This window comes from Neophocaena asiaeorientalis, unplaced genomic scaffold (genome assembly GCF_003031525.2).
Source record: "Neophocaena asiaeorientalis asiaeorientalis breed wild unplaced genomic scaffold, Neophocaena_asiaeorientalis_V1.1 scaffold220, whole genome shotgun sequence".
NCBI classification, from domain to species: Eukaryota; Metazoa; Chordata; class Mammalia; order Artiodactyla; family Phocoenidae; genus Neophocaena; species Neophocaena asiaeorientalis.
The window spans coordinates 678,287-690,900 of record NW_020174042.1 but is presented as its reverse complement, the minus strand read 5'-3'; the positions used below and the strand labels follow the sequence as shown (position 1 = coordinate 690,900).

Genomic DNA, 12,614 nt, shown 5'->3' with positions numbered 1-12,614 from the left:
AGAAAAAGATAAAACAAACCGAAAACGCTTTAATATCTTAAAAAAAAAAGAAAGAAAAAAGCGAATCCTCCTCGGAGAACCCGCGGGGAAGTCACTTTTGCATGCTTCCAGCCTGCCGGACGCCGCCGCCGCCGCCGCCGCCTCCGCACCTGGGCGTCTGTTGGTCCGCGTCCATCGGTCCGGTGGTGAGCCGCTCGCGTGCCCGCTTCCACGTGCCTCCACCCGCGCCGGCCCGCCACCTTCTGCCCCGCGCGCCGGCCTCTGCGCTTCACGTGTCCGCGCTGCCCTTCGCCGGCCCGGTGTGGGAGGCGGCTGTACGCTCCGGCGCCCGGGGCTTGCTGAGTCGGCACCGACAAATAGTTGGTTTCCCTCTTCCCCGGGCTGCTGTAATCTTAAACCGCCAGGAGCCCGAGGCCCATATTTATAGAGAAACGCACGTTCCAGAGGCCGCCATGGGCACCACTAGGTTTCCTGTGGAAGAATTTTTGTAATTTGGAGGACAGTCCTTGTTTTAATTTTCTTCATTTTTTGAAATTGGGAGCTTCAAGACCAGGACAGCTGAAAATTACAAACTCCCAGGGAGGGCCATATTATTTTTGAGAGCCGTTTGTCTGCGGTTTGGCAGTCTCAGTCTCCTCCGAGCCGTCCCTGAACTCCTCTCCCGCCCTCGGAGCTGACTCCAGCCTCTCTGAGCTTCACTGCCACCTGTGAGCCACGGCACGGGCCACGGCTCGGAGCAGAGCCCCCTTTGTCCTGTTTGGTCCCTCTAAGAAGCCCTCTTGGTGGGGCTCAGGGTGCTGGGGGGCTGGGGAGATGAACGCCGCGGCCAACAGCTATACCCCATGGCCTCCTGCACGTGGGTGCCCAGCGCTCAGACGTCACCGAGGCCATCCTGTACGGAAAGTTCAGTCCTGCGGGGCCTGTGCTGTCCATCCGGGTCTGCCGCGATATGATCACCTGCCGCTCCCAGGGTTATGCCGACGTCAACTTCCAGCAGCCGGCTGACGCTGAGTGGGCCTTGGGTACCGTGAACTTTGATATGATTAAGTTAAAGCTAATCCGTATCATGTGGTCTCAGAGGAATCCTTCTTTGAGAAAATCTGGCGTGGGAAATGTCTTCATCAAGAACCTGGACAAATCTATAGATAACAAGGCACTTTATGATACTTTTTCTGCTTTTGGAAACATTCTGTCCTGCAAGGTGGTGTGTGATGAGAACGGCTCTAAGGCTTATGCCTTTGTCCACTTCGAGACCCAGGAAGCTGCCGACAAGGCCATCGAGAAGGTGAACGGCATGCTCCTCAATGACTGCAAAGTGTTTGTGGGCAGATTCAAGTCTCGAAAAGAGTGGGAAGCTGAGCTTGGAGCCAAAGCCAAGGAATTCACCAATGTATATTTCAAAAACTCTGGGGAAGAGGTGGATGATGAGAGTCTGAAAGAGCTATTCAGCCAGTTTGGTAAGACTCTTAAGTGTCAAGGTGATGAGAGATCCCAGTGGGAAATCCAAAGGCTTTGGCTTTGTGAGTTATGAAGAACACGAGAATGCCAATAAGGCCATGGAAGAGATGAATGGAAAAGAAATCAGTGTGAAAGTCATTTTCGTCGGCTGTGCACAGAAGAAAGTGGAACGGCAGGCCGTGTTAAAGCGAAAATTTGAATAGCTGAAACAGGAGAGAATTAGTCGCTATCAGGGGGTGAATCTCTACATTAAGAACTTGGATGACGCCATTGATGATAAGAAGTTAAGGAAAGAGTTTTCTCCTTTTGGATCAATCAGCAGTGCCAAGGTGATGCTGGAGGATGGGAGAAGCAAAGGGTTTGGATTTGTCTGCTTCTCATCCCCTGAAGAGGCAACCAAAGCAGTCACGGAGATGAACGGATGCATCGCGGGCTCCAAGCCACTGTATGTTGCCCTGGCCCAGAGAAAGGAAGAGAGAAAGGCTCACCTGACCAACCAATATATGCGGCGGGTGGCCAGGATGAGAGTGTTCCCTACAAATGCCATCTTAAATCAGTTCCAGCCTGCAGCTGGGGTCTACTTTATGCCAGCAGTTCCACAGGCTCAGGGAAGACCTCCATATTATACACCTAACTAGTTAGCACAGATGAGGCCTAATCCACGCTGGCAGCAAGGTGGGAGACCTCGAGGCTTCCAAGGAATGCCAAGTGCTATACTGCAGTCTGGGCCTTGTCCAGCTCTTCGCCATTTGGCTCCAACTGGTAATGCTCCGGCCTCTCGCGGCCTCCCAGCTACTGCTCAGAGAGTCGGGTCTGAGTGGCCGGACTGCTTGGCTATGGACTTTGGTGGGGCTGGTGCCTCCCAGCAAGGGCCAACTGACAGCTGCCAGTCTGGAGGTGTTCCCACAGCTGGGCATAACCTAGCGCCTCGTGCTGCTGTTGCTGTCGCTGCTTCTCAGGCTGTTGCACCTTACAAGTATGCCTCCAATGTCTGCAGCCCTCACCCTGCCATCCAGCCCCTGCAGGCACCCCAGCCTGTGCTTCACGTGCAGGGGCAGGAGCTGCTGACCGCCGCCATGCTGGCCGCAGCACCCCCCAGGAACAGAAGCAGATGCTGGGTAAACATTTGTTCCCGCTCATCCAGACGATGCACTCAAATCTGGCTGGGAAGATTACGGGGATGCTGCTGGAGATTGACATCTTGGAGCTGCTACACATGCTGGAGTCCCCCGAGTCTCTCCGCTCCAAGGTGGATGAAGCTGTGGTGGTCCTACAGGCTCATCATACCAAGAAAGAAGCTGCCCAGAACGTGGGCGCTGTCGATGCTGCTACCTCTTAGACAAGGACAGACCGATTGAAAGGTCAAATAAACCCTCATGGAATTCAGCTCGAGGTTTGAAGACGTCCTAGCTTGTCCTATGGACCTCACCACCAAGAACCACAGATTGCAAATTTAATAGGTCATTTTGTATCTAAAGGTTAATTATGAAGTGCCTAGAATTTTTCAATTAAAAGAATATATTCTCTGAGTTCTGATATGGCCCAGTGTTAACTGTTTCTTTTTCTGTTGTGAGTTTTGATTTTTTCCCCCCAGAAATTTGTTTTATTTGATGTACCCAAGTCTTGTTTCTCAATAAAGAAAAAATCTCCATTAAAAAAAAAAATTCCCACTTTGAGTCATCCTCTAATACATGAGATATTGACCAAAAACATTGGTATTAGTACCACTTTTATTCATCATCACAGTAAAGTTGCTGTTGTCTCATTGTAAAACTCATAGGTTATGATGTCAAATTCATAGAAGAATGGTTTTTGCTGTTCATTGTGTTGTTCACCTTGTTTCTGTTTCTCTAAACTCATTGAGACCATCTGAGGTACTGCTAATGGCAACAAACATGCATTTAAGACTTTTGAGAGAACACAGCTCAGGAGGGAGATTACAGTGATAACTATGAGGAGGATAATACCAAGATACTGAAGTACATTGCTTAGCCAGGGCCCTCATGAACCAAACCAGTTGGTATCAAATAAATCAAATAATGTATTTACTGGGAGGATATCAACCTCCAGGTTTTAGCAAAGTTTGTTAATTTCTCATATTTGTTACAATACCAGAGGTGTTGATCCAGGTACAGAGGAGGTATTTGCTATGGCACAGACTTCTCCTTTTCAGCCAGTGAGTACTCTAAAGCAATTCTATTATCTAAAAGCACCTTACGAAGAAAGTCTAGAGATTTTTGTTGTGTATTAAGGAACAATGTCTTCCCATGCATTAACAGAAAAAGCAAGTAGCAAAAGGAATAAAGATTTCATATTAGAGATGAAGAAACTGATTTATGATTTTGGAAGAGCTGTTCCCCTCAAGATGCCATCTGCTTCTGGAGAAAAACTTCCCTGGAAGTCAATTTTAATTTTAGATCTCCAGCTGGTGTTCAGTTCCAAGAGTCTGAAGGAGACCTTTTAAATTGGAGGAGGTGAACCTGAGGGTCAAGTCTCTGAAGTTTGGCTGTCATTTGGATAGCAAGGAGAACCTGGTATGGTCCCTTCCATGGAGTTCAAGGGAAGTCTTTGTTCTTAGTGATTCCAAATCAGAAGGGTGGGAGATCCCGTCTGCAGGCTCTGGAGGGAGGGGGGTGTCCCAGCAGGTCCCACCATGGTCACTAGAACCTGTGGAGGAGGAAGAATAATTTCCCCCCTACCCTTTATCGTGAGTGCTTGGCTGAGACCCCGTCCTTCTGCGGTACCTCATAAATGGATAAGCTTATCCTCTACTGTGGCCATTGTAATTCAAGTTTATCTTTGGTAAGGTTAACCTGATTGTTCAGCCTTAAAACAAAATTTTATTCCCCTGAGGCCTCAAGCTGGACCCAGTCCAGTTTAAGTCAGACACATTCTAACCTTGTACCCAGTACTGTTTCTAAGTCAGATCCACTCTGGCTCTGGACAGTTTCCAGAGCCAGTAGCGGGGGGAAAAAGCCGTAAGTCAGAAAGCTCATAATGAAAAAACTGCAGAGGTAGGATCTGAGAGGGACTTACCATCACCTCCAGAGGCAACAAGACAGCAGCAAGCTCAAAGGGGCACAGCAGGTACCTTCGCCTGCTTGATCTTTGTTCCGGGGACTGTCAGCAGTCTCCTTCAGTTCCCTCTTCTGACATCAGAACCATTAAAAGATAAACTGAGACATATTAAAACTTTTAAGAATTTATTTGAGCAAAAATCTGTTTGAATTGGGCAGTGCCAAACTGAAAGTGGTTAGGTACACTCTCCTGACAGGATCTTAGGGAAAGGCTTTTATAGAGATAAGGGGGAAGCAAAGTAAGAAAATTGTTGATTGGCTATAACCTAAAGTCTACTTGGCTGTTTGTGATTGGTTATCTTTAGCATTTTGATTTTGTAACCTTGAGGCTTTTATAGGCTTATATTTTGGTTTGCTTGTGTAGGCTGTCATAGCATTAGAGCCACATCAGCCTAGTAACCTCCTTATTTAATTATTTTAACATATATAATACTAAAGAGCTAATTGAAATGCTATCATAAGACATGGTAATGATAACATTATTCTACAGTGGAATATATACACCTTGAAAATCTACAGTGGATATGCTAAGAGACACATTTTTTTCTGCAAAAAACACAATTTTAATCTATAAATTAACTTCGATAGAGTTAGGTAATATTTACCTTTGGTAATTGGTAATGGTTATAGTATCTTACTTGCTAAGAAAGCTCATAAAGGTTATGATGTTGGCTTGAAACCAGTTAGAGAGATTTCATTCCTTCCTTTCTTGATATTTATGATTTTGTCTGGTGGGTTATTTGAAAGCATGATGTGTTGGAAAGCATCTGTGAAGTCACTCACTGTCTGTTGCTGTAAGCTCCAGTGCTGTTTTTGTTTTAAAGTAAAACCCTCAGATTATTAATATTTTATAATCATTTCTGTTAGTGGACTGATTCCATAGATGAGAGAGTGTTCACATTGTGTTAGCATCTGCATAGGCTAATTATCACCATCGCATGTCAGAAAGGCCAAGAAAATGTTGGGAAAAGAAAATTAAATTATTGTTAAATCTAAAATAATTGTTCAGCTTTGCCTCATATAGGATGTAGCATATATCTTGAAAATACTGGGAATAAGTAAACAAAACCACCTATGTAATAAATACTGCTTCTATAGATAGATGTGATAGAAATGAGCAACAACAAAATATGTATCTTGTAGAACAATATATAATAATGAATTAGATAATTCCTGTTAACCTGTTCACAATAAGTAAGAAAATAAAGCCTATGGCTCAGAGTATAGCTGGTGATCATTTATTACTTCATTCTTATAGCTCGTTGGTCAAAGACTTACCTTTATTTGGATAATAGTAATTATGATAATTATAGTAGCAGAAATGAGATATGCTTGCATATCTACTTCAATACTTAGGGTATAATAGTAATGTGATATATAATAAACCCTAAAATTCCAATCGATATTGTGGCTTAGACTATTTTTATGCAGCTAAAGAATTTTTTACTGAACAATATGTTACAAATATGTGAAATTATTCCAAACATATGTACTTCAGGATGTGTAATCGGTTAGAATGAATGTTGTTATTAAGGTCTCCACCTCCTGTGGGATCAAAAGATTCCATTTGGTTAAGATAATCTCTGCTACAATTATAGAAAGACTTACTACTAATAAAACTGCAATAATCAATAGAAATCAAAGAAGTGGTGTCTGGTATTGTGATGTAAAAGGTGACATTATGTTAATTACTTGCAGTAATAAATTAATGGTGCCTAAAATTGTCGAGACCCCTATTAGATGAGGGGAGTAGATAGTTAAATCTATTGTGCCTACAGGTATTAGATTGCCAGCTAATAAAAGGGCGCATTGTTCACCCTGTTCTTGCTTTGACTTCTGCTGTTGCTGATGCAAGTAGTAAAAGGAATCATGGGAGTAATAATCCAGAGCTTATTTATTTATTAGAATGCTATATCTGATGCACCTATCATTAGTGGTGTTAATGAATTTCAAAGTCCTCCAATCACGTTGGCATTGCTATAAAGAAAATTATTACTAAGACCTGAACAATAATAACCAATTATAAATTTAAATAATTTCTAATAAAATCCTCATTGATTAAAATCAGCCTAAATTAGCTGTCTCGATTAGTCATCTCTACTATTCTATCTAGTTTAAAAACCAAGTAGTCAGTATACAGAAGTGACCACTTTGTGATTTGTTGAGAATAGTCAAGAGTAGATAATTTATGTAAAATGGCTAATAATAAACTTTATATGGCAGATATAAGGGCAGAGACTAATTCTTCATTTTACCAAACTGGGACGTTTAACTTATATACTGAATTGCAAGTTCCAAGAAGCAGTTAAATAAAACCTTGTTTCGGTTTCTCCTGCCTCTCTCTACAAAAGTTAGAAGTAGATCAAAACCAGTATTGAGGGAAGGTAGTTATCAATGTAAATGACACATATGCATATATTTGTAATTATTATTACATATAACAGAATAATTGCTAATGTGACCTCATGTGGAAATTATATTACACACATAGGGCTCCGATTAGGGTACATTCTCAGCTTAACTGATTACATGGCTAAGCTTGATATGGACAAATGGTATTTTGAGATTTAACTCTGTTAGTAGATATGGTCTTAGTGTGGGCATTCAGATTGTTTATGCAAGGTCAGGACAAGAATAGTTAATAATCTATACTAGTATTGATAAAGTTAGAGGTCAAAGTTGTTCTTTGATGTATCATTTCATGACATCTGCAATTGGTTGAAGTCCATAAGGACCTACAATATTTGGTTCTTTCTGAAATTCAATGTTACCTAAATTTTTTGTTGAAGCATTAAGAAGGCCAAGGTAAATAGAATAGGGAAAATTAGTAATTATAAATTAACTAGAAACTTGTTTATTAAAATTAAAAGGTCAAACTCCTGAAAACAGTTACATTATTACTGGATTCTATCACCTAGATGAGCCCAATTCTTGACTTATTTAATATCTAGTATCTGGCTCTTTTGTGGAATGGACCTTATTGCTTAAGTCCTTTCATAATGTGAGACATCTTTGTATAAAGAGGAACCAAATGAAAGTGTTCTGATCTGAATTCAGGTCACACAGAATTTTTAATGATGGAACAAAGGAACCTTTTAAATAGAAGTTACATTTTTAGAATGTCTGGATAAAACAATAAAACAATAAACTTTAACATCAATTTGACCTCTAAAATAAGATTTTATTATTTCCATTTGAGAACTCTGTTCCATTGGTGAAAATTTTGAGTAAATTAATAATAGTTATATATTTAGAATAATTAGTCTACATTTGATCATTTGGTGGCTTTTCTATACTCTGAGGTCACCTCAATCAAAATAATTAATTCAATTTATGATTAGTTACTTAGATAACTAATTTTCATATTCAATTAATAAATTTAAGTTTTATGGGTTTTAGAAAGTAGAGGGAAGTTTGAATGTTTATTAAGTTACTTTAACTTCTTTTAATCTTTCTTTACTGCATATTTGTTTTAGGTTAACAGTATATTGAACAAATATGTTCAAAAATTTTTTTCTATCTATTGTCTAACAATAGCTTATTTATTTTGACAAGGGACTATGCAAAAATTTATTTCTTAATACTTATATTAATTTTTTTCCTGCATATGTAGTTAATCCAATACCGTGTTAGGAGGTGGTTTTGCTTGTAGGTATTTAGCTTGGTTGTGCTGGTGTGTATTTGTAATTGGTGCTGCTCTTAAGCCAGTTATAATTTTATGAGTAATTACTCTCCCAGGATGGTTTTATTCTGTTTCAAATGATCTGTACATCTTCTGATTAACGTTTACATTTACATTAGTGTTTATTCTTCTTTAGGTAAATTCAAAGTTGAACTTAAATTCTGCTTTGGATAACCAGCAATCACCTGGCTCAGTGTGTTTTTTTGTTTTTGTTTTTTAACCTCTACCTGTAAGTTCGTCTCATTATTTTGTCACAGAAAAATGTTTCCATATTAATTGTTTACAAGTAGCTTGTATGTTTTCTTTCTGTGTTTTAAGTTAAAGTTCTCTGTTTATTATGTTTTAGTTAATTCATTATGCCTAAGAGTTACTCTTCCCTTCTTTTTTTGGTTTTGAACCTTTAATGAGAAAAATTGTAATATTGAGCTTGAGAGTGCCATGTTTGTCCGTCACTGGGTCAAGGGTTGGGGATTCAGCTAGAACTAACAAATAGGTTATATATAAACAAAGATACATGCGGTCACAGAATGAAAAACTGCTGCCTGGCACGATTACGTCTCAGTTTTCTTATCACTCATGTTGGGGATCCTGTAGCTGACGAGAATAGACATCCATAGTCTGGGTGCCCTCCAGCACATCTACCTCCAGCAGCATGTGGTGAATCTTCATCAGAAATTTCTCATCACACTCATACCCTTTAATTAGCCCTTTGGGTACCTCGCCCAGATGCAAGGTATCTGCCACCTCCAGAAACACTGCTTACTCCACCTTGGGTATCACTCACCAAGAAGTTTAGATTGAACTTCGCTGGGTTGATGCAGACCTCGGTGGCCTAGAGACGCAGGAGGAAGCCATGGGCACTGCCCCCACCTCTCCTCTCACCTGTGACCTCAGAGAGTTATGAGTGAGCAGTTTACCTTAGCCACCAAGCCATCTTGCCAGGCTGAACAGGAAGTAGGTCGGCACTCCTGCCTGTGTCACTTCCGGGATGCTCCCCTTGCTATATCCTATTGGATGGCTGGTAGGAGCAGAAGTGGGGAACTTGCTGGAACTCTTTCCTCTTTTTAATATTTATTTATTTATTATTATTTTTTACTTACTGACATACTTTCCCTAACATCTAACTTAGATTTTTCTCTTCCATACTATACTTTTAGATATTTGGTATAATTATTAGTAATAGTTGTATTTGCTTTACTAGTAGTAATTGTATTTTTTTAGTTTGAGCTAGGATTGGTTCAGAGTGGTTTCAAGTTTAGTTTCAATTCCACAGCTGCATGCTTGGTGCTTTTAAGTTTAAACTGCACTTTAGTTTGCTCAAGTGACTTTCTAGTGTACTTACCATGTTATTTTATTAGATTTTTTTATTGGAGTATAGTTGCTTTACAATATTGTGTTAGTTTCTGCTGTACAACGAAGTGAATCAGCTATATGTATACATTTATCCCCTTCCTCTTGGACTCTCTCCCACTCCCCCCCGCCCCAGCCATCCCACTCATCTAGGTCATCACAGAGCCCTGAGCTGAGCTCCCTGTCCTATACAGCAGGTTACCACTAGCTATCTATTTTACACATGGTAGTGTATATATGTCAATCCTAATCTCCCAATTCATCCTACCCTTCTCTTCCCCTCTGTGTCCACATGTCCGTTCTCTACATCTGCGTCTCTGTTCCTGCCCTGCAAATAGGTTCATCTGTACCGTTTTCCTAGATTCCACATATATGCATTAATATATGATATTTGTTTTTCTCTTTCTGGCTTACTTCACTCTCTGTGACAGACTCTAGATCCATCCACATCTCTACAAATGATCCAATTTCATTCCTTTTTATGGCTGAGTAATATTCCATTGTATATATGTACCACATCTTCTTTATCCATTCCTCTGTTGATGGACATTTAGGCTGCTTCCATGTCTTGTCTGTTGTAAATAGTGCTGCAGTGAACAGTGGGGTACATGACTCTTTTTGAATTATGGTTTTCTCAGGGTATATGCCCAGTAGTGCGATTGCTGCATCATATGATAGTTCTATTTTTAGTTTTTTAATGAACGTCCATACTGTTCTCAATAGTGGTTGCATCAATTTACATTCCCACCAGCAGTGCAAGAGGGTTTGTTTTTTTCTCCACACCCTCTCCAGCATTTATTGTTTGTAGATTTTTTGATGGTGGCAATTCTGACTGGTGTGAGGTGATACCTCACTGTAGTTTTGATTTGCATTTCTCTAATAATTTGTGATGTTGAGCATCTTTTCATGTGCCTCTTGGCCATCTGTATTAGATTAATATTTCTTATTTTTTATTATTCATATTATGTTTGGATTTTATATGAGGAAGGTAAGCTGTGTGCACACTTCAAGGCCTGATTCAGCTGGCTTTTTAATTTGCTTTTAGCCTCTAATTTCCTAAAGTTTCTGTTAATGGACTCAGAGAATGTAGCTCATTCTCTATACCCTCATGTAACATCGTTATGATAATTCTTGTTATTTCAAAACCTTTCTTAGTGTTTGCTGTAATGGCATTATACTGGTTAAATCAGCATGTTGTAATGAAGATTTACTGATTATAGAACCGGGTTCTGTAGAGGAGTTTAACACATTACAAAACATTTTCAATTTTGAGCTACTGCTAGTAGTACTTTGGTCATTTTTTTTTTTTTTATGTGTAACACTGTATGTCCTAATGCATTTATCCCAGCTATTACATTTGTGGGGATGCTTTCGATATATAGTTACAAAATGTTTTGTTTTGACATGTTTTTAGAGAATTCAATTTCAAAGTCAAGATTAGTTCTTTTAAAATCTTATCTATAAGATAGTTAAATTGGGAAAATCATTTTCCTTTAAAATATGTCTCCAGAAAAGACACAGGTATAAACATAACTTAATATTGTTAAATATATTGTAAAACTCTCTGAAATCCAAATAGATAACTTTTAGATCCATTGGTTGAATATCCATCCCTAGTAAAATGAGAATCTCTGCTGTTGGTGTATTATAATTTTTTCAACGTGTTAGCCTTGAATAGAACAATCTTATTCTCATTTTGAAACTAGGAATAAGAATAAGATGGCTTGTGAATGGATTAGTGAAAGGATACATTATTCTACTTATTTTTTATATGGTTTCTTTTCTTTTAAAAATCAGTATTAATACATTCATTTATTTCTTCTTTATTTTAATACACATGTGCATGCACGTAAGAGGAGGGAAAGAATCCTAAAGAATGAATAGGAGGAAGTCTTGGAAAAAGTGTAATTGAGGTTTTTCAAGCTCTGAGAACCGCTTCTGTCAAGACTCATAAATTAGGAAGGGTGTATGTCTTTCAAGGGGCTGCACACTGTTTGGCAAATCAGGATGTCGAGCTTGACATGGGTAGTAAGGAAGTGGAAAATGATGCCAGCAGCTCATTGCTAGAAACTGACAGCTTGGCCATAGCATTCCCAACTAAACATAAACAACTTTCTCAGGATACAATCGATACTCAAACGAGGCCACTCTGTGACCACAATACAGTAAGACAAAAAAGGACACTTCGTAACCATAGAAGTAACTAAACATCCCCTTCTCCAGGAAAGCAAGAGTGACTACTGGTTCTTCACTAGTGACAATTCTAGGTCCACTTTGGACCCTCTGCCTCCTAGATAAAAAATACCCAGTGACTTGTCCCTGCTGACAGCATCCCACCCCCAATTATCCACAGGTCTCTAAATCCTGCTTAAAATCTCTCAGCATGAATCCACATATTATAATAAGCTGCTCCTAATCTCTTTTACAGAGACACTTCAGTGTTCCTCTGATGTGTGTTCTCCCTCGTTGCAAGACGATAAACCTACATTTGTTTGATTACACGTATGTGGTGGTCATTTGTTGGCAGGCTTTGACATAGCAACATGAGATGGTCCTGTATTGTTAGGCTAGAATAAGATAAAGGCATACTAGAATGTATAATGCCAAGGAAATGGCCCTTTGTCTTTTCTGCTATGGATGGTCATTGGAAGGTACAACAAACAGGAAAGAACATTACAGAGTTGTTGAAACCTTCATTTTGGTGGTAGTTTGGAAGATAAATTGTTTTAGGGGCAAGATTAAAAGGAAATAATTTGGGAGACAGTTTTAGCAATCTGGACAAGAGGTGATGAAGACCACAATTAAAGACTGACAGTGTGAATATAAAGTAAACAGAGAGGAAAAGCACAGTAGTGATGCCGTTTACTAAAAGGCTAGGCAATGTGTAAGGAACAGCTTTGGGGAAGGTTAGATGATTAGTTGAGTAGGAGTTACTTGTGAGACTAGAGTTTGATAGGACAGGCAGCAACTCAGTCCATTGATCTGAAACTCAGGAGAGATATTTGGGTTGGAAAACAGATTTGGTTGCTACCAGCAGAGAGATGACA

General features: G+C 39.8%; 1 pseudogene; it reads left to right on the top strand.

The window, feature by feature from the left end:
* The first annotated feature begins 813 nt into the window (after positions 1-813).
* LOC112405449 (polyadenylate-binding protein 4 pseudogene) lies at positions 814-2,797 on the top strand (annotated as a pseudogene).
* Positions 2,798-12,614: the final 9,817 nt, after the last annotated feature.